The sequence below is a fragment of the Pinus tabuliformis genome, chromosome 8, assembly GCF_031772625.1.
Source record: "Pinus tabuliformis cultivar Carrire ecotype Pingquan chromosome 8, CPIR1, whole genome shotgun sequence".
Lineage (NCBI taxonomy): Eukaryota > Viridiplantae > Streptophyta > Pinopsida > Pinales > Pinaceae > Pinus > Pinus tabuliformis.
Window position 1 is genome coordinate 1,446,180,195 of NC_142294.1, and position 27,312 is coordinate 1,446,207,506.

The following is a 27,312-nucleotide window of genomic DNA, read 5'->3' on the forward strand; positions in this document are numbered from 1 at the left end:
ATTCTTTTGCAATAAAGAAATTGCAGACTTACATTTATTTCTTTCTCAATCCAACAACACAATAATAATTACAAGCATGCATGTTTCTATGTTTGACGGGTTTAATAAGAAATCCATAGCTTAGGTACCCCAACACTCTTAAGAGTTTAGTAAGAGAAACAGTTTATAGGTTTGACCCTCTTATGGCCTTGAAAAGAGTTTATCATGTGGAATCCACTTATAGACACAAATAGGTAAGATGAAAATTTTTTATTTTTATTTTTTAAACCACTTAGCTAGTCTTTATTGTGCTAGATAATATCATTTAGAAGATAATTGTTTTTAGAAAATTTATAAAAGATTGATTTCTATTATGCATAATATTTATTTCTTTTGAATTAGATGCACATATTGCTTTTGTGAGATGTTTTGGACATCCATTTATTCTGAATTAGACTTAAAATAATATTTAATTATTTTTCTCATGATACATATGAAAATGGGGACAGAAGAGTTTGAGCTGCTTCATATATAAGAAACTAGATGGAAAGTGTTGTGAGAAGATGGATGGAAAATATCAATTCTAGATGAGCAGGTAGATGGAAATCATTTTGTAGAGGTGCAACTCATGAAGAAAATTATAAGAGTAGGGTGCAATTATTTACATCTGAAAGAATATTTGAGTAATTGATTTTGTTTCTATTACTTTAGAATGAAATTGATATTAAACATTTAATTAATATTCTTATGATATGAAACAGATTTTTCATATGGAGAGTACCCATGGAAAAAATGTTCTCACAAAAAGACACTTATATTTTTGCAAAAGAAAGGAAGATGGAAAGTGATGTCACATAAAGTAATGTATGAGAAGGTAGATGGAAATTCCTCCTCCGAAGTTGTGTACTTAGATAGATAGATTATGGTTGAAAAGTGTAATTTACTAAGAGAGTTGTATTATCTTTTTGATGTAAGTACCCCAAAACTATATTAAATATACAATCAAATATTTTATTTTTGAGAAGGGGGGCAACCCCCTTCTCACAACCTTTATGGATATCCATGGCCAGAGTTATCCTGAAGGGGTATCTAATCTTTTTATTGTGTTTTTTAATATTTTTATTTTGTATTATTTTGGATGGCAATTTTATAATAAATTAAATAAGAGAAATTTGATATATTTAATTTTCAACTTCACATTTTAAATTGCATTTAAATATCCTTTTCAATTTCACATTTTAAAATTAAGTTAAAAAATCCTTCACAATTTCACACTTTAAAGTTACATTCAATCAACACTTTAAAATTACATTAAAAATCTTTTTTAATTTCACATTTCAAAGTTTATACAACACCCATACACACCAATCACATTTATAAAATTACATTTAAATTTCAATATTCAATGTGTAACACATAATACAACAATACATATTAGTTTACAAAAAAAAACTTATAAACATTAAAGTCTTCCCATATATCATATATATTAAAGTCTTACCATATATCATCCCTACCATGAGTTTAATAGATCAATCTTTAATACGTAATTTGTATATACATTGAAGCGATAACCCCACTTGGCATAAAATCTTTAATATCATTTTAATGGTGGATAAAATCGATGGTACCACCTGACAGCTGTTGCTCTTACATTTAATGGTATCGACCCGGCACTAGAAGGTTCTGGTAACTTGGGACACCTGGCGTAGTCTGTTCCTTTGGATTTGGGTCTGGTGATCCAATGGACCTCAACACCCAGGGTTTAACGCTGTAAACGATTTCTGGGTGTCTTGCCGCATGTGGATTAATTTTGAGTTGTGCAATTTTTCTGAAGCTCGGCTGTGCAAGCGGGCTAAGGGTTTGTTGCAGCAGAGAGGGTTTCAGTTTTCCATCCTTGTTTCGATGGAGAATGGAGTCAGACTTCGTTCAGCAGGTACCCTGCAACCTTTCCTCTCTTTCTTGATATGGGTATATACTTACAGTCTTCGACTCCACTTCGAAAATGTCTGAAAGTGCTTCTGTGCTCATCAGGTTCACTGTGCTGGGAGTACGGGTTACTGCTGGCCTACTTGCCCAAAAGAGGATGATGCTGGTGGCCTTCGAGTTTGAGGAGGTAATATTCGTCATGACAGGATCGGCTTTTGGGTTATTCCATCTCACCCGATTCGAGCCGCCACTAATAACTTGATGCATGGGTTTCTAGTACAGGCGGTCTTCGACATTCGAGAGCTTCTTTATCTCAGGTAATCTTGAAAATCCTGTGAGTACTACATAGGTTCATCGTTAAAGAGTTTTGAGTTTTTATTTTCTTTTAGCTCATTTTTCATGCAGCTACAGGTATCAGACTTTGCAGAAGTCCTTTCCTTATGGTTGTGCTGGGTTTGGATGAGTCCCCTTACTAACGGTTGCCACTTTCTGATTTCCAGGCTGGTCTCATGACCAAACTATATGGCGGGCCATCTTGCTCGAATGCTTTCGGGAAGAAGGTGTCTATGTTTGTATGATATTGAAGCAAATATTGTGTATTTCAAATTAATTTAAATAAGCAAACTTAATTTCTTTTCTTTTTTATTTGTCTAGAATTGTATGATATTGACTTTTATATTTGTATAATTGTTTATTGAGCTATAATTTTATATTTGGATAATTGTTTATTGAGCTATAATTTTATTAAAAAAATTTGGTGTTTTCATAAACTTAATTGTGTATTTCAAATTCAAATTAATTTAAATAAGCAAACTTAAATTGTAAGATATTTACTTTTATAATTGTATATTGAGCTATAATTTTGAATTAAACTTAATTGTGTATTTCAAATTAATTTAAATAAGAAAACTTAAATTGTAAGATATTTACTTTTATAATTGTATATTGAGCTATAATTTTATTAAAAAAATCTGGTTTTTTCACCCAATCATATAAAATTTTTAATTTTGAATTAAAATGAATTCATTATAATTATAATGAATATAAATGATTGTTTTATGAAATACTTTATATTTCAAATTAATTCCAATAGAGAATTGTAAGATATTTAATTTTATAATTGTAGTGTTTATTGAGCTACAATTTTATTAAAAATTTCAGTTTTTCTCAACAAGTATTTAAAGATTAAATAATATATAAAATTCTAGTTCTGAATTGAAATTAATTGATTATAATTATAATGATTTTTTTTTATTGTAAAATTGTATATTTCAAATTAAGAGCTTTTTGCTGGTCAATAGTAATGTTGATATTTAATTTTAGCATTTTAAATTTTGTAATACATCATTTTCTTTATTGGAAATTTATGATTTCTGAGGGTAGTGTTTAAAACATAATTCAGCATAAAATTTTAAGTTTTTATTTTTTATTTTTTTTATGACATGTTTTGTATGTAATATGGTGCATTTAAAATTTTATTTTATTTTTTAATTTATTTATTTTTATATATTATTATGACAAATTTTGTATGCAATATTGTGTATTTTACATTGATTTAAAACTTGATGTTTATAATATAAATTTCACCTTTTAAAGTTTAATTTTTAGTATATCCATAAATATATTTAAATAACAATTGTGAAGTTATATTCAAAATCTCTATATCTGACAAATTTCTACAATTGCAACTTCAGAAAAGAAATTTTATTGTAATGTATGATATTTAATAAATCACATTTGAAATTAAATGGTTAGTACATTTGAATAACAATTAAAAATCTCTATATGTGACAAACTTCCACAATTACAACTTCAAAAAAAGAAATTTTATTATGATGTATGATATTTAATAAATCACATTTGAAATTTAATGCTTAGTACATTTGGATAATAATTATGAAATTACATTAAAAAATCTTTATATGTGACATGTTTCTACAATTACAACTATATATATATATATATATATATATATATATATATATATTTTTGTTTTCAATATATTATTAATTAACAATGTTTTTAGTTCCACTATATGATTTAAGAAATATTTTATTTTATTTGTTTGGTTTTATAACAAAAAAAAATATTTCATTAATGTAAATTGATAAATATAAGTTCTAAAATAGATGATACGTTTAATAATAATATTTCAGCTAATTATTATTTGAAGTAAATGATATATAATAAGATGTAGCTTAATTTTATTTAACCTTTAATAACTTTTATTTGCTCTTTTTATTAAGGGTGGATAAAGTAAATATACTCCAATTAAATTTAATGTTGTACAATGTTATGATTTACCTAAAATCTATGTACTTATTTTAAATTGATATTTAATAAAATTGCAATTTTTGTTAAAAAAAAAAAAATGAAATTAGTTAATTATGATATTATACTCTCTTTTTTTTTCAAAACTTTTTTGTAATGTCTTGTATGATATTTAATTCTATAATTTTATTACATTTCTAACTTCACATTTTAAAGTTTAATTTAATATTTTAAATTTTAAAAGTAGATGTTTAATGGATATATCTTCGTATTTTACAGGAGGTATATTTCAATATCAATTATAAAGCTACATTTGAAAATTTCAATATCTAACGAATTTACAATTTACAATTTCATGAGATATAACTAATAATAATGAGCATTATTGAAATTGTGTATTTTAAAATTATTTAAACACAATCAAATTTGATGTTCAAATTTCAATATTTAACGAATTTACAATTTACAATTTCATGAGATATAACTAATAATAATGAGCATTATTGAAATTGTGTATTTTAAAATTATTTAAACACAATCAAATTTGATGTTTTAGAAAGGTAAAAGTTCAAAAATCTTGTATTGTATTCCATAATATTTAAAAAATATAAAATTTCTAATTTCTAATTACATTTCTTTTTAAATATATTATAAATGATGAAAATTTTAATTTTCATAATGAGAAACTTTTTTTTATTTTATTTTCTGAGTTCTATGTTACAAAATATATTTATTTTCTTCTTCTTTTTGGTTTTTTTCTCTGTAAATAAACAACATTATATCCCATCAACATAAAAATAGATATACCAATGAAGACAACCAATGTATAGGCAACAAAGCTAGACTTCAAAAGAACTACCCAACACCCTGAGCACCAACGCACTGGCATAAACTAACATCAAAACCAAAGAAGTTTCTAGCTAATGCATGAAGCATATCAAGAAGTACAGAGTGACAAGAACAACCTAAAATAGAAACCAAAGTAACCATGGCCAGCAATACTAGAGGAGATCCAGAGTGAAATAGAGACAATGACATGATGTATATGCAGCAACAAAGTCACATGCATTTCCAATGGGTTCATGATGTATATGCAGCAACAAAGTCACATGCATTAGAATCTCTTGTTGATATTTTGTAGCCTCGCATAGAGGTATTGTTGATGTAAAAATTAGTGCTTCGTAAGGTGTGCTATAAATGAAAGAGAAAGATGGTCACGTGGTTTATCTCCTCCCATTGTTCCTTCATGGAATATTTTTTGAGGAATGTTGTGCTATATGTCTTTGAAGGGAGCTGCAAAAAATGTAAGATTGATGGATGCATCCTATACCCAAACTATTGAAAATATGAAAAATTTAGGAGGTGCAAAAAATGTAAGGTTGATGGATGCATCTTGTACCCAAACTATTGAAAAGATGAAACATTTGTTAAAGTTTCTCTAATGCATTATTTCTACATTTAGGTTGGTGTTAAGCCCTAGAGTACAAGTTGGCAATCAATCAATATGGTTTATTGACCAAAACATTAGTTAGATTTAACCATATACTTTCTTAAATACACCTAGAAGAACACATATAAACATACAAAAGTCCTACTTCATTCATCCTTACTTTGAGCTACAAAAGAAATGTATTTAACACAAATTTTGCCAAAATTTCATACACTTATCTGAAAATTCTTCGAAATAGATTAAAGGCTACCATGCTCTTCCCAACCATGAACTAAGTTTTCTAGCATTTCCCCTTGAGCCCTACTTCCTTTATGCCAGGGAAAACAACTAAGTATTTTATTCCTCGGGGTGCACGTCCTTAACAACAAGTAGCGTCATGCTAATTATGGGTTATTTTTTATTCTTTCTCTTCGAGTGGCCCCTTTCTTTTATTCTAGCTACCTTTATCTCCCGTGGTCCTCTTTAAAACAACTACCACCCATGACAATTATATACAATGATGTAATCTTTTGGTGGTAGGCTAAGCCAACAATTATCTATGTTGCAAAATGGAGGATTTTTATTTTGTCCCTGTGTCTTGGTCCTCTTTAAAACAACTACCACCCATGACAATTATATACAATGACTTAATCTTTTGGTGGTTCGTTAAGTCAACAATTATCTCTGTTGCAAAATGGAGGATTTTTCTTTTGTCCCTATGTCCTTCTTGGGTGTAACCAATTCCAATTGTTTTCTCTTGGAGTTAGGTATCTAATTTATACATTAGAACCTTCAATATATTTCCAAAAACAATGATACACAAAACCATTTTCTTTTTATTAATCAAAATATATATTTACATTGTCATAACATATTGCTGGTACCATTTGACTTTTCAGTCACATGTCCAATATAAAAGCCATAAAATGACAAATTTTAGAGAGGTATCACAGAGGTATCAAGAGTGTTAGAGCAAATATCCCCTATTTTTGTTAGGTGTGATACTTTTCTAAGTAAAGGAGTTTGTTCCTAGTCTTTAGGAGGTTGCTCTGTCTAGTTAGGTTGAGAGATATTCACCCACTAACAAAATCCTATATTGGTATGTAGGTGAGAGATTTTGTGGACCAAGTTGATTGTATGATAAGGTAAAGAGGGTTTCTCTATCTTGTGAAAGAATTCATGTATTTACATTGTAATATTATATGATTAATGTAAACTTGTTTTTGCAATTCTAATCCTTTCAAGTACAAGTATCTTAACTTTACTAATAATTTTACTTATTTATTAAAGATTATGACATTTTTGTTTTAATCTAATCAAATTTTATATATTTCTAAGAGAATGTTTTTTTAATAAATATTTCAAATTATACATATTTTTAAAACAATCTTTTAAAATTTTATTTGTGTTTGCATTTTTTTTTCAATTTATATTTTTTTTCTCATTTATATTTATATTTAATTGAGATTCCTCACTTTTTGCTTATAAATTTTGCAAGTTTTACTTTTGGCAATTTAATCTAATAAATATATTTCAATAATATAGATAAAAACAACTAACATAGACACCTAAACCTATTACTTTTTATTTATAATTCATATTTAAATAAATCAATTAAACTAATTATTTTGTACTCCACTTTTTTTTTAATTTTTTAATATCCATAAATAAACTAACTATTTTTAACTTCATAAATAAATAATAAATTAAAACATTAATATCCATCATTTATTCCCTTTAACTATTTACAAAAGGCCTAAAGGAGGGACAAATAGCATTTTTCATAAGGCCTAAAGGGGGGACAAAATTCATTTTTCATTCATTTAATTATTTAGGGAAGGTGTAAACCAGAGTCAAATAACATTTTTCATTTATTAAAATAAATATTTGCAAATCTTTGATGTGATAATGATGTGATGAGACCGATGGAATTCATAAAGTAGAGAAATGAAAATTTTAGATAGCTCCCAAATCAACGTCTTAAATAAAATAGAAAGAAATTATGTGGTGATGGTGATGGTGATGGACATGATCGAAAACCGCGTTCTTTCAAGTTTCCATGAGAAAAACCATAGTTACAACAACCAGAGGTGCACAAGAAAACAAATGAAAAACCATTGGTGGAATGGAATGCATTTTTAACACTTGTTCATAGAATTAATTATATCCTTTGTGGGTTGGGTTTTATATAGGGTCGCAGGTTATAAAACATTTTTGTAACATCAAGTCTAATTTACATTTTTGGTAGATATTATTTGATTAATGGAAAACTAAAAATCTTCAATACTTTACAAAGTTTAACAATATTTTTATATAATTGGTTTTTATTTCTTTTGTGCTCTAAATACAATTATATACTACTTATTATTGGTAATGCTTGCTAACCAAAGTATTATATTTATCAAAGCCTTTTTTGAAATTAAACTACAACCTCCATAAATTTATTACCATTTGCCTTTTTTCTTTCAATATTATAACTATTACAGTAAATTTAATACTTTGGTTTATATCATATTTAATTATAAAAATATTTTAAATAATATTTAATATGTTTTCAGTTTTGAATCATAAAAATGATTAATTCTCAATCTAAGAAACAACTTTAATTATTTGGCCAATAAGTATTAATTATGAAAATCTTTTGTGTTGTTAAAATGTTAAATTCTAATTAAAATACGATTTTAAACCACAAAGAAGCATCTTTTGTATTTATCTTTAACTTTTAAATATGAGTATATTTTATTTAATAATTTATGAAATAAAATATATATATATATATATATATATATATATATATATATAATTTAATTTAATTTATAAATTTATAAAAAAATGAAATTTTTTTTTTTTTTTCTCAGTTAAGACTAACCTAAGTACCCACGGGGGATTTGAACCAGTGACCTATCGCAAGGAGTGCCTTAACAGTGCACCCAATCACCGTCAATCCAAAGCCCCGTGGGCTAAAAAAATGAAATATTAACCAATAAATAAATATTTAATATTACAAAATGATTTATTTATAATTATTTTATAATTATAAATAATTTTAATAACCAACTTAAAATATTTTTCAAATAACTATGTTTTTAGAACTAAAACTTAACTATAATTTTTTTTTTATCACATGATTAAAAGTATAAATTCTATATATTTTTCTAAATTTAAAAGTAAATTATTTGTATAATATCAATTAATCTAAATTATATTTATCATAATAAAGAATTGCTAAATATTATAATAATGTAAAATTATTTTAGAAATAATTATTCTTAGTTTATTATTAAATTTTGGTAAAATAGACCAAAATGCCAAAATGCTTTTGCGTGGTAGATTTAAGTACATATCTTTAGTGGAATGGATGTAAATCTATTTGTGAGTTATGATAAGGGTACATTAATTATTCATTAGTTTGAAGGGATGGGGATCACCATAGGTGTCTCTCCCATTTTATATTTATCTAATTTTAATTCCCTATCTTTCTTGGAATAGGATACACTAATTACTCATTAATTTGAAGGGATCGGCATCACCATATGTGTCTCTCCCATTTTATATTTATTGAATTTTGCTTCATGGGTGCTCTCAAGTTGGCTAAACAATCCACCAACACCTTATGTGTCCTTAAAACATGAAATAACATAGGTATATTCAAATTGTGCTACCAAATTCATGAATATTTAAATTATTATTTATGAATTCCAATTTGGGAGTCCAGTGTAAGAAGATATATCAAATTACTATGAATGCTCTCCAACAACTAGTATAAAAGTTCTACAATTATGACATTTTGGGTATTCAAAATAATGGAAAGGGAAACAAAAAAATTGCTTAAAATGTAGGAAGAAGGATTTGTGATACATGGAGTTAGCATACATCAAATGTTGCAATTGAACAATTTGGTTGTAGTAGGGGTATTCTTGGAGAGTAGAATTTTTTTACAATAAAAACAACACCGTCATCAAGTCAAATTTACATTCTTGGCCCAAATTGTTTGACCAATTGAAAACTAAAGACTTTCAATTCCATAGAAAGTTTAACCATGTTTTTAGGTGATTGATTTTTATTTTTTCCAAGCTTTGAAATTATACTAACTACTACTACTACTACTACTTCTCCTCCTCCTCCTCCTCCTCCTCCTCCTCCTTCTTCTTCTTCTTCTCCTCCTCCTCCTCCTCCTTCTCCTCCTCCTTCTTCTCCTCCTCCTTCTCCTTCTCCTTCTCCTTCTCCTTCTCCTTCTCCTTCTTCTTCTCCTTCTTCTTCTTCTTCTCCTTCTCCTTCTCCTTCTCCTTCTCCTTCTCCTTCTCCTTCTCCTTCTCCTTCTCCTCCTCCTCCTCCTCCTCCTCGAAATAAATTTAATACTTAAGTTTTTAAAATATTCAATTATGAACATATTTGAAATAATATTTAATATGTTTTCATATTTCATTTATAAAATATATACATTCCCAATCTAACAAACATCTTTAATTATTTAGACAATATGTATTAATTATAAAAACCTTATTTATTGTCACAATGATAAATTCTAATTAATTTTTTTTAATTCAATTATGAATATATTTTAAATAATATTTAATATGTTTTCATATTTCATTTATAAAATATATGCATTCCCAGTGTAACAAACATCTTTAATTATTTAGACAATAATTATTAATTATAAAAATCTTATTTATTGTCACAATGATAAATTCTAATTATTTATTTTTCTAAACCACACAGCAATATCTTTTACTTATATTGGCCCATCAAATATTTTTATATCTTATATTTATCTTATAACATTAAATGTGATTATATTTTATTTAATAATTAAAAAAATTGAAATATAATATGGGTATTTGAAATTAATAATTTATTTACATTTATAAAATTATTTTAAAAAATATTAATAATTAAGTAAATATTGAATATTAAAAAATAAATTTATTTTTAATTCCTTTTATAATTATAAACCTTTGAATAATTAAATTAAAATAATTCTGAAATAACTAAATTTTTGACTTAAAATTTAATCATCAAATTTTTTATCACATAATTAAAATTATAATTTCTATATAAATTTCTTAATTTTAAAAAGTGAATTCTTTACAAAAATATCAACTAATTAAAAATATATTTAAACCATTGATATATTTAGATTATTGACTTAAAATTTATCCATCAAATTTTTTATCACATAATTAAAATTATAATTTCTATATTAATTCCTTAATTTTTTATCACTGGGGATGCTCTGTTGGATTTTCTTCCATATCAAACTGGGGATGCTCTGTATGAAAACTCTTTCCAGTTATATTTGAGGATCTTCTGCTGGATTTTGATTTTGAGGAGGCTTTGTTCGATCAACGATTATTTTAGAGGTTGCTCTGTTGGATTTTCTTCCATATCAAACTGGGGATGCTTTGTTGGATTTTCTTCTATATTAAACTAAAGGTATGAAAACTCCTTCCAGTTATCTTATCATCTTTCTTTATTTGATCAATGTCTTACCTTTGTTTCTGCAACTATGCTGTCTGCTCTGTTGAAGTTTTTTCTGATAACATATTAAATTAAATTAGTTTAGTTTAGCACTCTTTTCATTGCCTACCATATTTAATTTCTTCCAAGAATAAACATGTAATTTAGATATATACTGGACAATGAGGTTCAGTTCGAGTGCATGTTTTGGCAAATCATTTGGGGATTACAGAACAGGGTTTTTTTTCCGGTAAGAAAAAAAGCTTTATTATATTTATAGAAAATTTTGATATATACTACATTTGTCAGATAGCCAGATAGCCAGTGACAGCCAATAGGCTCATGTTGTGAGGTAACATGATATATAAAATCTGTAAATATACCCAGATTTTGGGATGCAAGCCAGCAGATTGATAGATATCCATTTCAAATCAACAAAAAACCGATTCCTTCTCTAGATTATACAAATATATATAAAGGTCTTGTGTATAAAGCAAGTGTAATGGGAATAACTGATATATAGAAAAGAAGAAAATGAAAAGGGTTCATTCTACATACCAGACATGAGGAGATAGAAAAGAAGGAAATGAAAAGGGTTTGATCACTGAACAGATCTTTGCGAGATTTTATAATAGGCTGAAGTGCAAATTGAAAGGCGGTGAAAATTTACAGAGAGATTTGTTGGACTCACCCTATTTCCCAAATTTGTAGTTAATAATTAGATTTGGACTATCCCCAATATCTTTACTGTTTTAACCACAGCTTCACCAGTGTCCAGGTGCCTATGAAATGGCTGGTGCTAATGTATATGAATTTTCCCTATATTGTTTGTTGCTGTTTGAAATAGACTATGAGAGTCTCCGTTGACTTATCTGTTCAGGTGCCTATCAAAGTGAGGTAGTTTAATACAGCGACAGAGAGAGTTGCAGAGAAAAGCCACCCGATATGCTTATCCTTCTCGTTGAAACAGTCCTTACTTATTGCACAGTGTTGCAAGCGTTCAACGATTTGATGTTTCAGAATGATCCAACAAGCCATTGGTGTGCCACCTCAATATGTTGCTTTTTTCATGGCTGCCCTTTAATAAACAATGGGCTTTTTTAATGATTTTGAATTATGTTTTTTTATTAAAGGTTAAGCTAGAGTGTGCTAGGATAAAATAAAGTAGACTAAGCTACATGAGGATAGAATAGGGTAGGCTAGTCTAGATTAGACTATGGCTAGCTAGAGCTAGTTAGAGTAGGCTAGGCTAGAATAGGCTAGAGTGTAGGCTAAGCTATGCTAAACTAGAGTAGGCTAGGCTAGGCTAGAGTAGAGTAGGGCTACTATAGGCTAGGTTAGGCTATAATAAGCTAGGGAAGGTTACACTAGAGTAGGTTAGGCTAAAGAAGGGTAGGGATAGGCTAGGGTAGGGTAGAGTAGAGGAGGGATAGGCTAGCCTAGGGTAGGCTAAGGTAGGCAAGAATAGAGTAGGTTAGGATAGGCTAGGTTAGGCTAGTGTAGGGTAAGGTAGGCTAGGTTAGGCTAGGCTCTAGGTTAGAGTAGGTTAGGTTAGGCTAGTTTAGGCTAGGTTAGGTTAGAGTAGGTTAGACTAGGCTTGAGTACACTTGACTATAGTAGGTTAGAGTAGGCTAGGCTAGAGTAGGTTAGGTTATGTTAGACTAGGTTTAGGCTAGGCTAGGTTAGAGTAGGTTAGGCTAGGGTAGAGTAAGTTAGGCTAGGTTAGGCTAGAGTAGGTTAGAGTAGGCTAGGCTAGAGTAGTCTAGGTTAGGTTGGACTAGGTTAGGCTAGGCTAGAGTAGGTTATTCTATTTCAGGCTAGGCTACGTGAGGGTAGGTCATGCTAGGAGATAGTAGCTTAAGTTAGGCTAGGGAAGAGTAGGTCAGAGTAAGCTAGGCTAGAGTAGGCTAGCCTATGCAAGAGTAGGCTAGGCTAGAGTAGGAAATGATAGGCTAGGCTAGGCTAGGGTAGTGTACAATAGGTTAGGCTAGGTTACGCTGGAGTAGATTAGAGTAGGCAAGGCTAGAGTAGGCTATGTTAGGTTAGACTAGGTTAGGCTAGGTTAGATTAGGTTAGGCTATGTCACGCTAGGCTACATGAGAGTAGGTCATCCTAGGAGAGAGTAGATTAAGCTAGGCTAGGCTAGAGTAGGTCACAGGAATCTAGGCTAGAGTAGGCTAGGTTAGTCAAGCGTAGGCTAGGCTAGAGTAATTTAGGCTAGGATAGAGTAGGTTAAGCTAGGCTAGACTTCATTAGGCTAGGCTAGGTTAGGGTAGATTAGGTTAGTCTAGGCTAGAGTAGGCTAGGTTAGGCTAGGCTAGAGTAGGTTAGGCTAGACTAGAGTAGGCTAGGTTAGGCTAGGCTATACTAGAGTAGGCTAGGATAGAGTAGGCTAGGGTAGTATAGGATAGAGTAGGCTAGGCTAGAGTAGGCTAGGCTAGCATAGAGTAGCCTAGAATATGCTAGGCTAGAGTAGGCTACACTAGCCTAGGCTAGAGTAGGCTACACTAGCCTAGGCTAGAGTAGGCTACACTAACCTAGGCTAGAGTAGCCTAGAGTAGTCTAGAGTAGGCTATGCTATAGTAGGCTAGAGTAGACTAGGCTAGGCTACACTAAGATAGGCTAGGTTAAGCCAGAGTAGCCTAGGGTAGGCTAGAATAGAGTAGTTTAAGCTAGGCTAGGATAAGCTAGGATAGGCTAGGTTAGGCTAGGGTAGAGTAGCTAATGGTAGGCTAGGGTAGGGTAGAGTAGGTTAGGCTATGCCACGCTAGGCTAGGCAAGAGTAGGTTAGGCTAGGCTAGGCATGAGTAGGTTAGGATAGGCTAGAGTAGGTTAGGTTAGGCTAGCTAGGATAGGTGAGAGTAGGTGAGGCTAGGCGAGAGTAGGTTAGGCTATAGTAGGCTAGGTTAGAGTAGGTGAGAGTATTCTAGGCTAGAGTAGGCTATTCCAAAGTATGATAGACTAGTGTAGAATATAGTAGGCTAGGATGGGGTAGAGTGATCTGTAAATGAGATCTAAGACAATTAATAAGGTATTACAGACTTTTGTACATGGATTAGTCTATGTCATTATATGCAATGGATTGATAAGATTGCGAAATGCATAGACAATGAAGCAGTAACAAAACATAATAGACAACACACGACACAACAAATTTAATGAGGAGTTCACCCAATACTCCTGGGCTACATCTCCTAGTCCAGCATTCAGTGGTGGCCTCTCTATTATGTCTTCAAGCAGAGTATTGTTTACAATAGTGAGCTCAATTTTTGAGCCTCACACACAAATAGAAATACAATAATAAGAGTTTACTTGAACCCCTCAAGTTCTTTATGAGCACATAAACTCCCCTAATTCTCTCTGTCTGAGCTATGTCTCCACATTTGCTTACAACACTGTTTCCTCCTCTATGCTCTCTGTCTATGGCTTTTTTAAAGCCAACGCTGCTTGTTCGTTTCATCTCTTCGACTCTTCAATTTTCTGGGCCTCTGTCCATTCAAATCCCTCTTCCAACATTTCCCAAGTATGGCATAACACTTGAAGGGGTGGTGGCCACCGATTCCATAACGTAAGAATGCCCGAGTCCCCTTGAAATCCATCGGATTCCCAAACGCGGATGTTTTTCATAAACATAGAGAAATATGCATAAAACAGGAAAAATCCACCAAAACTCATACATGGGACTTGAAAAGTCCTTAAATATGCTTCATTCCCTTATCGGGTCCATTCATAAGTCGCCATCGCATATCGGAATGGCTCGATTCCTTTGTATTTTGGAAATACACAAAAAATTGTGAAAATACATTGAAATGGCCCTATTACGGACTTGAAATCCTATAAAACATTACCGATAATCCTATCGGGTTCAGATCATGGGGTCGCTCTGATCGTGATATCGCAATTGCTCATCACAATGTCCTCGGGCCGTTGTAAGCACCCCTGCAATCCCCCGATAACGATCCTGCAAGTAAGTATGGGTCGTCGATCTGTGCGCTTGATTGACGGTCCATATTAAATCCGCCAATTGTCGTCGCCATATATGTATACAAAGCATCGATATCGTTGTTCACAATCGCTACTCTTGAGTTTATCCCGCCAATCTCTGCCGAAGGTAACCGCCGATTGTGATCGCCGATCCGATCTGGACCGTTGATCGACTAGATCGGACGGCTATTGTGCATCACTGGTTCTGCCTCCAATTACTCTATTTTTTCATTGATTTCACGAGTTTTGGGCTGCCCGATAATGTTTTTCCACTCTGTTAAGGGTATCCCTCTTTCAATGTTTAAAATCCTTTAAAGGATTTTTGGCTTTGGCATGATTTTTAATAGTTTTAAGAAGACTTAGAGGGCATTCCTGGATCCATTTGGATCACGCCTTCCCACTGAAAAAGGCTTTTGGACCACCAAAAGTTGGGTTTCATGCATCAATCAAGTGAGGATATTGCTGCCTCACTTGTCCAATCTCTATCCATTTTGCATTGTTGGGTTTTGAACCTTTGAGTCCAATCCTTAGGTACTCAACATCTCCTCTGCGCGTTGTCCTCACCTTCCTGTCCAGAATTGTATCTTTTTGCAACTCATTGAGGTATTCAGGCAACAGATCATCAATGGAAGGCAATTGACTTTGCTCTTCAGGATCTTCAATTAATGATAGTTCAAACAGTCTTAAATTTTCTGCATTTATTACTGAATAGATGTGCATGTATGATGACGAATCAAGGCGGAAAGAATTCTCACCAATTTTCTCAAGTACCTTAAAAGGTCCATACCTTATTGGCTTCATCTTCTTTCCTTCACCTTACATTCTGTCCTTGCTGATATACAACCATACTTGATCGCCAACCATACTTGATCCAAAGGAGACCTTAGTATAAAACCAAAACAGGTCTCAAAAGGAGATCTCTATGTAGAAGAATGTTTAGCACAGATGTTCGCCCCAAAGCTTGGGATGCTTGCTGCAATAACCCTTGATCAACTAGATCACTGTCTGGTTGACTACCTCTGTTTGGCCATCTGTCTGTGGATGAAAGGTTGTGATTTTCTTTAATCTAGTGTCCATTAATTCCCACAGACTTGACCAAAACTTCCCAACAAAACGGGAGTCTCGATCGGATTCTATGGAAGTGGGTAACCCAAAATGCACCCAGACATGCTGAAAGAACAATTTCATTGTCTGTTCAGCTATAATCTGTTTATTACAAGGTATTAAAATACACATTTTGCTGAACCTGTCCACAATAACATATAAATAGTCACGCCCCTTTCTAGATTTTGGCAACCCCCCAACAAAGTCCATGGAAACACTTTCCCAAGGACGGGAAGGGACTGACAGTGGAGTGTATAAGCCTAGTTTTCTATTGCTAGGCTTGCTTCTAGCACACATGGTACACCCTCTTACATATCTAGAACTTGTTTCATGCATTTTTGGCCAATAGCAGTATCTTTGTAGTTGTGAAATTGTTTTGCTTACACCAAAATGCACTGATATTAGAGAAGTATGTGCTTCCATAATTATATTAATTCTCTCTGTTTGTGGAATGCATAGCTTTCCCAAATGATATAAGAGTTGGTACTTAATATAATAATCCACTTCTTCTACCTTTTTGCCATTACTTAACGCTGCATATACATCTTTAAAGTCTATATCTTGAGCATATTGTTCAATGTAACTTTCATGCATTACTGAGTTATGCTTAAGTATAGTAGATGCATTTATGATTGGTTTGGACAACATATCTGCAACTTTATTGTGTATGCCCTTTTTATATTTGATGACTAAATGAAACTGCCGTAGGAAACCCATCCACCTATAGTATCTTGATTGCTGCAACTTAGTTTGTGAGTGTAAATATTGAAGTGGTCGATGATGAGTATATATAACTGTTTTTTTGCCCATTAAGTAATGTTTCCACTTTTTCACACTCTGGACTAATGCATACAATTCTTTATCATATGTAGGATAATTAACTACTGCAGAATTAAAAGTCTCAGAATAGTAGCATATGGGTTTACCATGTTGCATCAACACTGCTCCCATGGCATAATCATTGGCATCTGTTTCGATCTCAAATGGTTGTTGAAGATTTGGCAATGCTAGTATTGGTGTTGTACTAATTTTTTCTTTCAAGGTGTCGAAGGCTTTCTGCTGTTTGCCTCCCCACTGAAACACCTTGTTCAATCCTGTCAAAGCATGTAAGGGAGCTGCAATTAAGGAAAAGTTAGCAATAAACTTTCTCCAATATTGTGCTGCCCCTAAGAAGCTTCTAACTTTAGTAGCAGACTTGGGTTTAGGCCAGTTTACAATGACTGCAACCTTAGAGGGATCTATCTTCAGTTCACCACCCCCTACAATATGACCCAAATAATTCAAAGATGTTTTACCAAATTCACATTTTGATAATTTAACATAGAGATTTTCCTTTTTCAAAACATCTAGAGTCTGCTTCACATGCTTCAAATGTTCTTCCCATGTTTTACTAAATACAAGAATGTCATCCAAATATACAATTACAAAATCATCAATAAAAGGCCTGAGTACATCATTCATTACTCTCATGAAAGTGGCAGGAGCATTAGTTAAGCCAAAAGGCATAACTAGCCATTCATACAGCCATTGATTTGTTTTGAAAACAGTAGATTCCATGTATCTTGCTCTGCTACAATGACTTGATGGTAACCACTACATAGGTCCAACTTGGAAAAGTAAACAACCTCTTTCAACTGATCCAATAGATCATCTATGCGAGGAAGGGGATAACAATTCTTGATCATTATGTTATTCAGTGCTCGGTAATCAATGCACATCCTCCATGAACCGTCCTTCTTTCTCACCAACACTATTGGAGATCCGCATGGTGATGTTCTTGGTCTTATGAACCCTTTCTCGAGCAACTCCTGTACCTGCTTCTTGATTTCTGCATTCTCTAAAGCGGATAACCTGTACATTCCGATGTTAGGCAATGGAGCATCTTGTTGCAAATTAATATCATGTACAATTTCCCTTCTTGGTGGGAGACCTTTAGGTTTTTGAAATAATATATCATATTCGGAAACAACCTTTTCTAAATCAGCTTGCTGTTTAGCATCACAACCCTCAAATATATTGGTTTTTTCAGGTTTCTTTTCCTTTACAACCATCAGTAAAAATTGCTTGCATGAATTTACAATTCTTTTCATCTGCCCTGAGTTTATGAGAGTATAATTATTCTTGAGTTTATGAGCTCTTACAATATATTCGATTCCATCTTTAATGATTTGATACTTATTTTAAGCTCTATAGAATATGGCTTTTCTATCATACAAGTTAGGACTTCCTAAAACAATCCCACATATATCCAAGGGAACAATATCTAACTCAACCTCATCCACAAATGCTGACCCAAAAGAAAACCTAAGTTTACATTGTCTAGTCACTTGTAGTTTTGCTTTATCACATACCCAACCTAATGGATATGGCTTCTTGTGAGGTGTGGTTAGCAGTCCCAATTTCTTTACAATTGCTTCAGAAATTAAATTTACTTGCAAGCCACTATCAAACAAATTATCAATATTTTGATGCTTGGAAATAACTCTAATATGAAAAAGCTCATGTCTTCTTCTCTCATTTTCTTCACTATCAATAGTTTGTGCAGAATTACTAGTAGATGCTTCAGAATTTTTACCTTTTATACTTGTGGCTGCAATTGTTGTTTCATCACCTGAGTCTGATCCCAAATCTTTTTGTATAGCAACAGTAGTGTTTTTCTTCTTGCCATCGAACTTCTTGGGTTTCAGCTCTGGATGCAAAGACTAGCAATGTTCATCATCATGTCCATCCTTCTTGCAGTGAGTGCATGAAGGTTTGGCCTTTTGCACAACATTGGCCTTCCTCTCTTTCCATTTCTACTTCCTCTTTTCCTTGTTCTTGCTTGCAGGGGTTTTGATGATCCCCCAATCTCTGGGTTCACATTCTTTCCTTTAACCTCTAGATGGGTAGCCTGAACAGATACCTCATCTATGCTAGTAGGGTTAAACATGAGAATGGTATGTCTCAAATAAATATGTAGACCACCTATATATTTCAGCAAAGTTTCAGGTGAGTCTAAATAAATGCCTAGAATCAAAGCTCTTTTTCTAAACTCTTGGGTGCAACTTTATACACTTTGCACTTTTAATTGGTGAAGAGTTTGCAAACTCATCATAGCTTGCTGCATATAAGCTAGTGGATAGAATTGTTTTTTAAATGCACAAACAAATTCATTCCAAACAGAAAGAGTTTTACCATGATTCTTCAAGTCATCTTGTGTCTTGCCTTCCCACCATACCAAGGCAGCTCCTCCAAGGCATAGGCTGGCCAGCTGAATCTTACTTCTGTCTGAATCAATATTTTGCACCCTGCAATACACATCAATCTGCCTAATCCAGTTATCTAACTTCTCTGCATTTAACTCTCCATCATAAACAGGAAAATCAAATTTAACATCTAATTTAATCAAAGATGTTTTCTTCTTTTTATTTTCAGGGCTATCAAGAGGTGTGGACAGAGGAACCTCTTTTCCTTTCCCTTTGCCTTCAGAATGCTCATCTATATGAGATTCTTCTTCTCCTTTGTCTTGTTTGGAAATAGAAGAATCTTCACTTCGACCTTTCTTAAATTCTCTATACATTTCTTCTACCATGGCTCTCATGGTCATGAAACTGTCCATGAACTAAGATTCTAATTCCAAAGGATTTTCTTTTGTCATTTTCCTCTTAGGATAGACTCTACCAATTTCTGGGTTAGTTTCAACCAATCCTCCTTCTCCTAATTTAAGCTTTGATCTAGTTAGCATTCACTAATCGGTCCAGCACAAGCTTGTATAACCTTAGCAACCTAAAGCTCTAATACCACTTGATCTGTAAATGAGATCTAAGACAATAAGGTATTACAGACTTATGTGCATGGATCAGTCTATGTCATTATATGAAATGGATCGATAAGATTGCGAAATGCACAAACAATGAAGCAGTAATAAAACATAATAGACAACACACGACACAAAAAATTTAATGAGGAGTTCACCCAATACTCCTGGGCTACATCTCCTGGTCCAGCCTTGAGTGGTGGCCTCTCTATTATGTCTTCAAGCAGAGTTTTGTTTACAATAGTGAGCTCAATTTGAGCCTCACACACAAATAGAAATACAATAATAAGAGTTTACTTGAAACCCTCAAGTTCTCTATGAGCACACAGACTCCCTTAATGCTCTTTGTCTGAGCTCTGTCTCGGCATTTGCTTACAACACTGCTTCCTCCTCTATGCTCTTTGTCTGTGGCTTTTTTAAAGCCAATGCTGCCTATTCGTTTCATCTCTTTGGCTCTTCAGTTTCCCGAGCCTCTGTCCATTTGAATCCCTCTTCTAGCGTTTCCCAAGTATAACATAACGCCTGAAGGGGAGGTGGCCACTGATTTCATAATGTAAGAATTCCTGGGTCCCCTTGAAATCCATCAGATTCCCAAACGCAGCCGTTTTTCATAAACGCAGCGAAATATGCATAAAACAGGAAAAATCTGCCAAAACTCATATATCGGACTTGAAAAGTCCTTAAATATGCTTCATTCCATTATTGGGTCCATTCATAAGTCACCATCGCATATCGGAATGGCTTGATTCCTTTGTATTTTGGAAATACACAAAAATTGCGAAAATACATTGAAATGGCCCTATTACGGACTTGAAATCCTATAAAATATTGCCGATAATCCTATCGGGTCCGGATCATCGGGTCGCTCTGATCACGATATCGCAATTGCTCATCGCAATGTCCCCGGGCCGTTGTAAGTGCCCCTGCAATCCCCCGATAGCAATCCTGCGAGTTAATATGGGTCGTCGATTTGCGCGCTTGATCGACGGTCTATATTAACTTTGCCAATCGCCGTCGCCATATATGTATACAAAGCGCTGATATCGTTGTTCGCGATCACTACTCTTGAGTTTATCTTGTTGATCTCTGACGAAGGTAACCGCCGATTGCGATCGCTGATCCGATCTGGACCGTTGATCGGCCAGATCGAACGGATACTGTGAATCACTGGTTCTGCCTCCAATTACTCTGTTTTTTCATTGATTTCATGGGTTTTGGGCTGCTTGATAGTGTTTTTCCGCTCTGTTAAGGGTATCCCTCTTTCAATGTTTAAAATCCTTTAAAGGATTTTTGGCTTTGGCATGATTCTTAATAGTTTTAAGAAGACTTATAGGGCTTTCCTAGATCCATTTGGATCATAGAGTATGCTAGGCTAGCCAAGGCTAGAGTAGGCTAGGTTAGGCTAGAGTAGGCTTGACTAGGCTAGAGTAGGTTAGGCTAAAGTAGGCAAGGCTAGAGTAGGCTAAACTAGGTTAGGGTAGAGTAGGCCAGGCAAGGTTAGGATAGAGTTGGCTAGGCTAGAGTAGGGTAGAGTAGGTTAGGGTAGGGTAGAGTAGGGTAGGTTATTCTAGGCTACATTAGGCTAGAGTAGGTTAGTCTAGAGTAGTCTAGGCTAGCCTAGAGTAGGGTAGGCTAGGCTAGGCTGGAGTAGGTTAGTCTAGAGTAGTCTAGGCTAGGCTAGAGTAGGGTAGGGTAGGCTAGGCTAGAGTAGGCTAAGCAAGGCTAAGCCAGAGTAGGCTAGATAAGGCTATGATAGGATAGGTTATAGTAGGTTAGGTTAGGTTAGGCTAGGCTAGGCTAGGCTCTGCTAGAGTAGGCTAGGCTATGCTAGAGTAATCTAGGCTTGGCTAGGCTAGGCTACAATAGGCTAGGCTAGGATAGGCTAGAGTAAGTTAGGCTATGCTAGTCTAGGCTACGCTAGGATATGCTACAATATGCTAGGGTAGGCTAGACTAGGTTAGGTTGGCTAGAGTAGGCTAGGCTATAGTAGGCTAGGGTATAGTAGGTTAGGCTAGGCTAGATTATCTTAGCTAGGCTAGGCTGGGCTAGAGTAGGTCAGACCTGGTTAGGCTAGGCCATAGTAGGTTAGGATATGCTGGAGTAGGTTAGTCTAGGCTAGGCTAGCCTAGAGTCGGTTAGGCTAGGGTAGGATAGGCTAGCATAGTGTAGGGTATGGTAGGGTAGGTTAGGCTATGCTAGGCTAGTGTATAGTAGGTTAGGCTAAAGAAGTCTATGACAGGCTATAATAGGCTAGGTTAAGCTAGAGTAGGCTAGGCTAGGATAAAGTAGCTTAGTTAAGGCTACGCTAGTGTGGGCCAAGCTAGGCTAGAGTAGGTTACGTTAGGCTAGTCTAGGCTAGGTTGTAGTAGGCAATGTTAGAGTATTATAGGCCAGGGTATGCTAGAGTAGTCTAGGCTAGACTAAAGCGGTCTAGGGTAGGCTAGAGTAAGCTACGCTAGCTAGGTTAGGCTAGAGTAGACTAGGCTACAGTAGTCGAGGCTAAGGTAGAGCAGGATAGATTATGCTAGGACACAGTGGGTTAGGTTATGCTCGACTAGAGTAGGTTAGGCTAACCTAGGGTATAGTATTCTACGCTGCACTAGAGTATGTTAGTCTAGACGAGGCTAGACTAGGCTAGGCTAGGTTGCAGTAGCATAGGATAGAGTAATCCAAGGTAGGGTATGGTAGGGTATAGTAGGCTAAGCTATAGTAGTCTAGGCTATAGGCTATAATAGGTTATGTTAGGCTAGCCTTGGCTAGGCTAGGTTGTAGTAGGGTACACTAGGATAAAGTAGTCTAGGCTGGGCTAAAGTAGGTTAGGCTAGGCTCGATTACGCTAGGATAGGATTTACTAAGCTACAAAAAGCTACGATAGATTAGGGTAGAGCTAGGGTAGCCTAGTCTAGAGTAGAGTATGGCTAGGATGGGCTATAATAGGGTAGGGCTAGGCTAAAGTGGTGTAGGGATAGTCTAGGCTAGGGTAGGCTAGGCTTGAGTAGACTAGGGTAGGGTGGCATGGAGTAGGTTTCGCTTGAGTAGTCTAGGCTAAAGTTGTTTATGCTGGACTATAATAGGCTAGCCTAAGCAAGAGTATGCTAAGCTAGAGTAGGCTAAGCTAGAGAAGTCTAAGCCAGAGTGGGCTCGGCTAGGCTAGGATAGGTTAGAGTAGTCTAGGCTAGGATAGAGTAGGGTAGTTAAAGCTACACTAGAGTAGGATAAGTTAGTCTAGAGTATGTTATATTAGGACAGGTGTGGCTAGGCTACATTGTAGTAGGCTACACTCTACTAGTCTAGGCTAGGCTAAAGTAGTCTCGACAAGGCTAGGCTAGGCTATGATAGAGTACACTACACTAGAGTAGACAAGGCTATAATAGTCTAGTCTAGACTATGTTAGGCTAGAGTGGACTAGGTTATGCTAGTCTAGAGTAGGTTATGCTAAGCTATAGCAGGCTAAGCTATGCTAGAGTAGGCTAGACCAACCTAGGAAAGAGTATGCTAGGCTATGATAGAGTATGTTAGGCTAGAGTAGATTATGCTAGGATAGGTTGGAGTAGGCTTTGATAGAGTAGGGTAGGGTAGGGTAGGGTATGTTAGGCTATAGTAGGTGAGGGAAGAGAAAACTAGGGCAGAGTAGGTTAGGCTATAGTAGGGTAGTTGTTATAGGTCAATTTGGGCACATCAACCCTAGCTTCCAGATCTGTATCATTAGGGTCCATCAACCCCTAATTTAGTTGTTTTCATTCCCTAATGAAGTTAACCTACATCATGCTTGCCTCCCAAGAGTTTCCATGTTACCATTCATCCAAAAAATTCCCCTAAGGAGATCAATGCAGATGGCCCTTTATCAGGCTACATTGCAATGCAGGAATTGCATTGTCTAGGTGCACTGCAGCGCAGTTGGCTTTTGTTTCACCTGCGCTGAGTGAGATTCATCAAATTTTTGAAATGAATCCATTGGATTCCTCATCCAATGGATTCTTCTGGAAGTTTCCAGATGGATTAAGCTCGCTTTTGCATGAGAAAGGAGATGAATGAACTTCAATCCATTATCCCTTCCTCCATGGAACCACTTCCCAATTTTGGCAGAGCATTCATGAGGGCCATTAATGGCTTAACCTCATCCATTTAACTATAAATTGACCAAGCATTCAAAGGTTGGTCTAAGTTGGAATTTCTTGAGCTAAGGAAATGTTGTTTGATTGAGATTAGTAAAAGTATTGTAATGATGTCGAAATGTTGCTTCATGAGGAGAGAAAGGTTTGAAGCTAGAAGGATGACACTGAATCGAGCATGAATCTTCATGGGTTGTAATCTTTCCTTCTATTAATAAGAAATTCTAAGCTTTTTCCATTCATGTGTTTATATGATGTATATTGTATTCTAGATTCTATGATATGTTTAGTTAACAGATCATTATTGTATGCTTTGATGGGTTTCTGTCTTGGCTTGTGTGCAAGTACTTTCCAAGCGAGTTAAGTACGGAAAGGAGCGGTGAAATTAGTCAAAGGAGAGAGGGATCAAGCGAAAGTTACAGTTCGGTTTCTTCCTCCTCCTTCTCTTATCTGTTAACTATAGGAAAAGCAACGAATTACTTTGTCTATTGTTTCTAGACTAGCTACTAGGTCTAGAGGGTTAGGAATTTGTAGAAACACTAAATTTTCCCAAAACAAAATGGCGACCATACTGGGGAGAGATCCTATCCCTTATAGTAGCTTATCAATCTCTTAAAACACTTTGACATACTACACCTTTTGTCATTTATTGAATTCAAGTCCAATTCACTGAAAATTGAGTCAATTTTGAGCATAAAAATGTCATATTTTAATAAGTGCACCTCTGTGATTGACACAGTGTGCTGCAGTGCACCTTTTGCATAGACTTAGTGCGATTCAGTGCACTGTCTCTAATTGTGGCTTGCGCTGATCCCTTTAAGGTCAGTTTTGTCCATCTAGGAACTGAACACTTTTGTCAATTTTCAGCTGTTTGAATTGCTTGTTGGATATAGATGAGGTTTTGTCCTCTAAAACAATCTTTGTTTCCTTATTTCGACCTGATTTAGACTGGATTGTTGAATGGCTTTTATGTATTTGTTTTATCATTTGCAGCCCATTGTCGAAAAGTAGTTTCAATCGATTATTTTGTTAAAAATGAAGTGTCGTAAAGTCTTCCTTCATAAAGTAATCAATTGATCTATTTGTGCATTTGATTCATATTTTCGTTTAAAGTGTCGAAAATCTTCATTTCTTTAAAAGTTGAAAGTGTCATTCAGTCTTCCTTTCCCTTTAAGAGAAATTGTCATAAATCGACATTTTTTGTAAAAAGACTTTTTGAATCATTTGTGCATTAGTTTTTCTTATTGCATCATTCACATCAAGAGGAACTGAAAAGGAAAAGAAATACATGCAATTGCATTTTAGAGTTTGAGTTTGTGTGTTCAAAAGGAATGGTTTAGGGAATTGCATTAGTTTGTGCTCTTTGATGTTTGTTCAGAAAGTACTTGTATGATCTATCCCTCATAGCTAGGATTTTCATTGTTGAAAACAAATGGAAAGAGTGCTTCTCATTCTAGTTGCATTCTTAGGAATTTTGACAAACATCTCGTGGTGAACCCTCAAAGGCAAATTTTAAGCAAGGTCAACCTAAAATTTACATCAATTAACCTAATAACGCATTGGAACTTAACGAAAACATCTAGAGGTCTAGGCTAGAGATGTGTTCCGACGTCTTAAAACCTAGTGGCTGTCGTTTTCATTGAGGTTGGGTGATTCCTCGTCTCTGATTCAATAACTACTAGTATGGACTTGTGCTCCCTGTAATGTCGAGTATATAGTGGGAGACTCTAATAGGTTGAAATCCTTTATCCCTAGGAAGCCGAGTCTTCTGCCTTACCCATCACAATGCACTGAACACAACATTCGGGAAGACTAACTGCCGTATGGTAAATCCTTGGTAATTTCTCATTCATTTACCACCAAGGTGTATATTACAGTTTTGTCATTAGTTTGGCAAACCCTCTTATCTAGAATCTCTAGAGCAGTCACTTTCGTTCCTTTTTGACTCCTTAAAAGAAAAGTTTCATCTGAGCACTTGTCCTTTCAAGCTCATTAAACATCGAAAGCGACTAGAGTCATCTTTTGTTTTTTCTCAACTCTTTAAAAATGAAAAAGCAAAGTTATGTTCTAGTGTCGTAAAAGTTAATTGACCGCGAATAACATCCTTATTCCTTAGTTGAGTTTAGGTTGATAACAACAATCAACAATTCTGGAGGAAGATCAACCTCCACTCCGTCGTTTGAGGAGAGTTATGAGCAAACCGCCCTTGCCACCAGAAGAGACTCCCATCCGGTCAAGGTGGACTCGTCAAATTGAGTCTGATACTTCAAGAGTTTTTGGTATTTCATCTGAATTACCAGAGCCGCCTATCACGGCTAGCATAGAAAATTTTAGGGGCGAATGTTCGCCCTTTGGCGAAATTAAGGGGTTTTAAATTTTTAGTGGGCGAATATTTTGTATCATAGTACATTTTTACAAATCACCTCAAATAGCCCACCTTATTTTAAGGGAGAGGGTAAAAAAGGTAAATTTAGCCCTTGAAATTAGGACTTACAACTTTCCATTCGCCCATTTTCAAGAATATGTTTTATTTAAGTGAATCCTTTCACCCATTTTCAAGAATAGGTTTTATTTAAGTGAATCCTATGGGCCAAAGGCCCAAATACCATATTTATAAAAGAGGTATGGTAAATTAATAAAAATATAAATAAATGAGAGGTATGGTAAATAAATAATTTTTTTTTTTATATTACTCCATAAGTCACCTTATATACATGCAAGGGTGTAAACAAATAAAAATATAAGTAAAGTGGAGGTATGGTAAATAAATAAAACGTCTTTTTATACTTACTCAAAAGGTATGGTAAATAAATAAAACTATAAATAAACTAGATGCATGGTAAATAAATAAAACCTCTTTTTATATTTAGTCCATAACCCTTGTTCTATTTATGAAGGCTCAAGAAAGAGGTTTTATTTAAGTGAATCCTATGGGCCAAATACCATATTTGTCAAAGAGGTATTGTAAATTAATAAAAATATAAATAAACGAGAGGTATGGTAAACAAATAAAACATTTTTTTATATTTACTCCATAAGTCACCTTATATTTATGAACACTCAAAAAATGCGTTATATTTAGGTGAAACCTATGGGCAAAATACTATGGGACAAATACCATGGACTAGATTGTTATTAATACCACGCAAAAAAACATTATTAACCCTAATATTAGTATTAATAAAAATAAAAATGGCACATGGTATTGACCCATGGTATTCACCAAAATGGCACATGGTATTGACCCC

The 27,312-nt window shown here is 34.1% G+C and overlaps 1 long non-coding RNA gene across 6 annotated transcripts; it reads left to right on the top strand.

The window, feature by feature from the left end:
• Positions 1 to 1,687: 1,687 nt before the first annotated feature.
• LOC149241155 (uncharacterized) lies at positions 1,688 to 2,553 on the top strand. 6 transcript variants are annotated; one of them, XR_016245590.1, is made up of 4 exons: positions 1,688 to 1,915; positions 2,014 to 2,095; positions 2,191 to 2,225; positions 2,320 to 2,553. It is a non-coding gene; the product is annotated as an uncharacterized LOC149241155 (long non-coding RNA). The 6 variants fall into 6 exon arrangements; XR_016245592.1 differs by having other exon boundaries at positions 2,409 to 2,553; XR_016245587.1 differs by having other exon boundaries at positions 1,688 to 2,095; positions 2,314 to 2,553.
• The last annotated feature ends 24,759 nt before the right edge of the window (positions 2,554 to 27,312 follow it).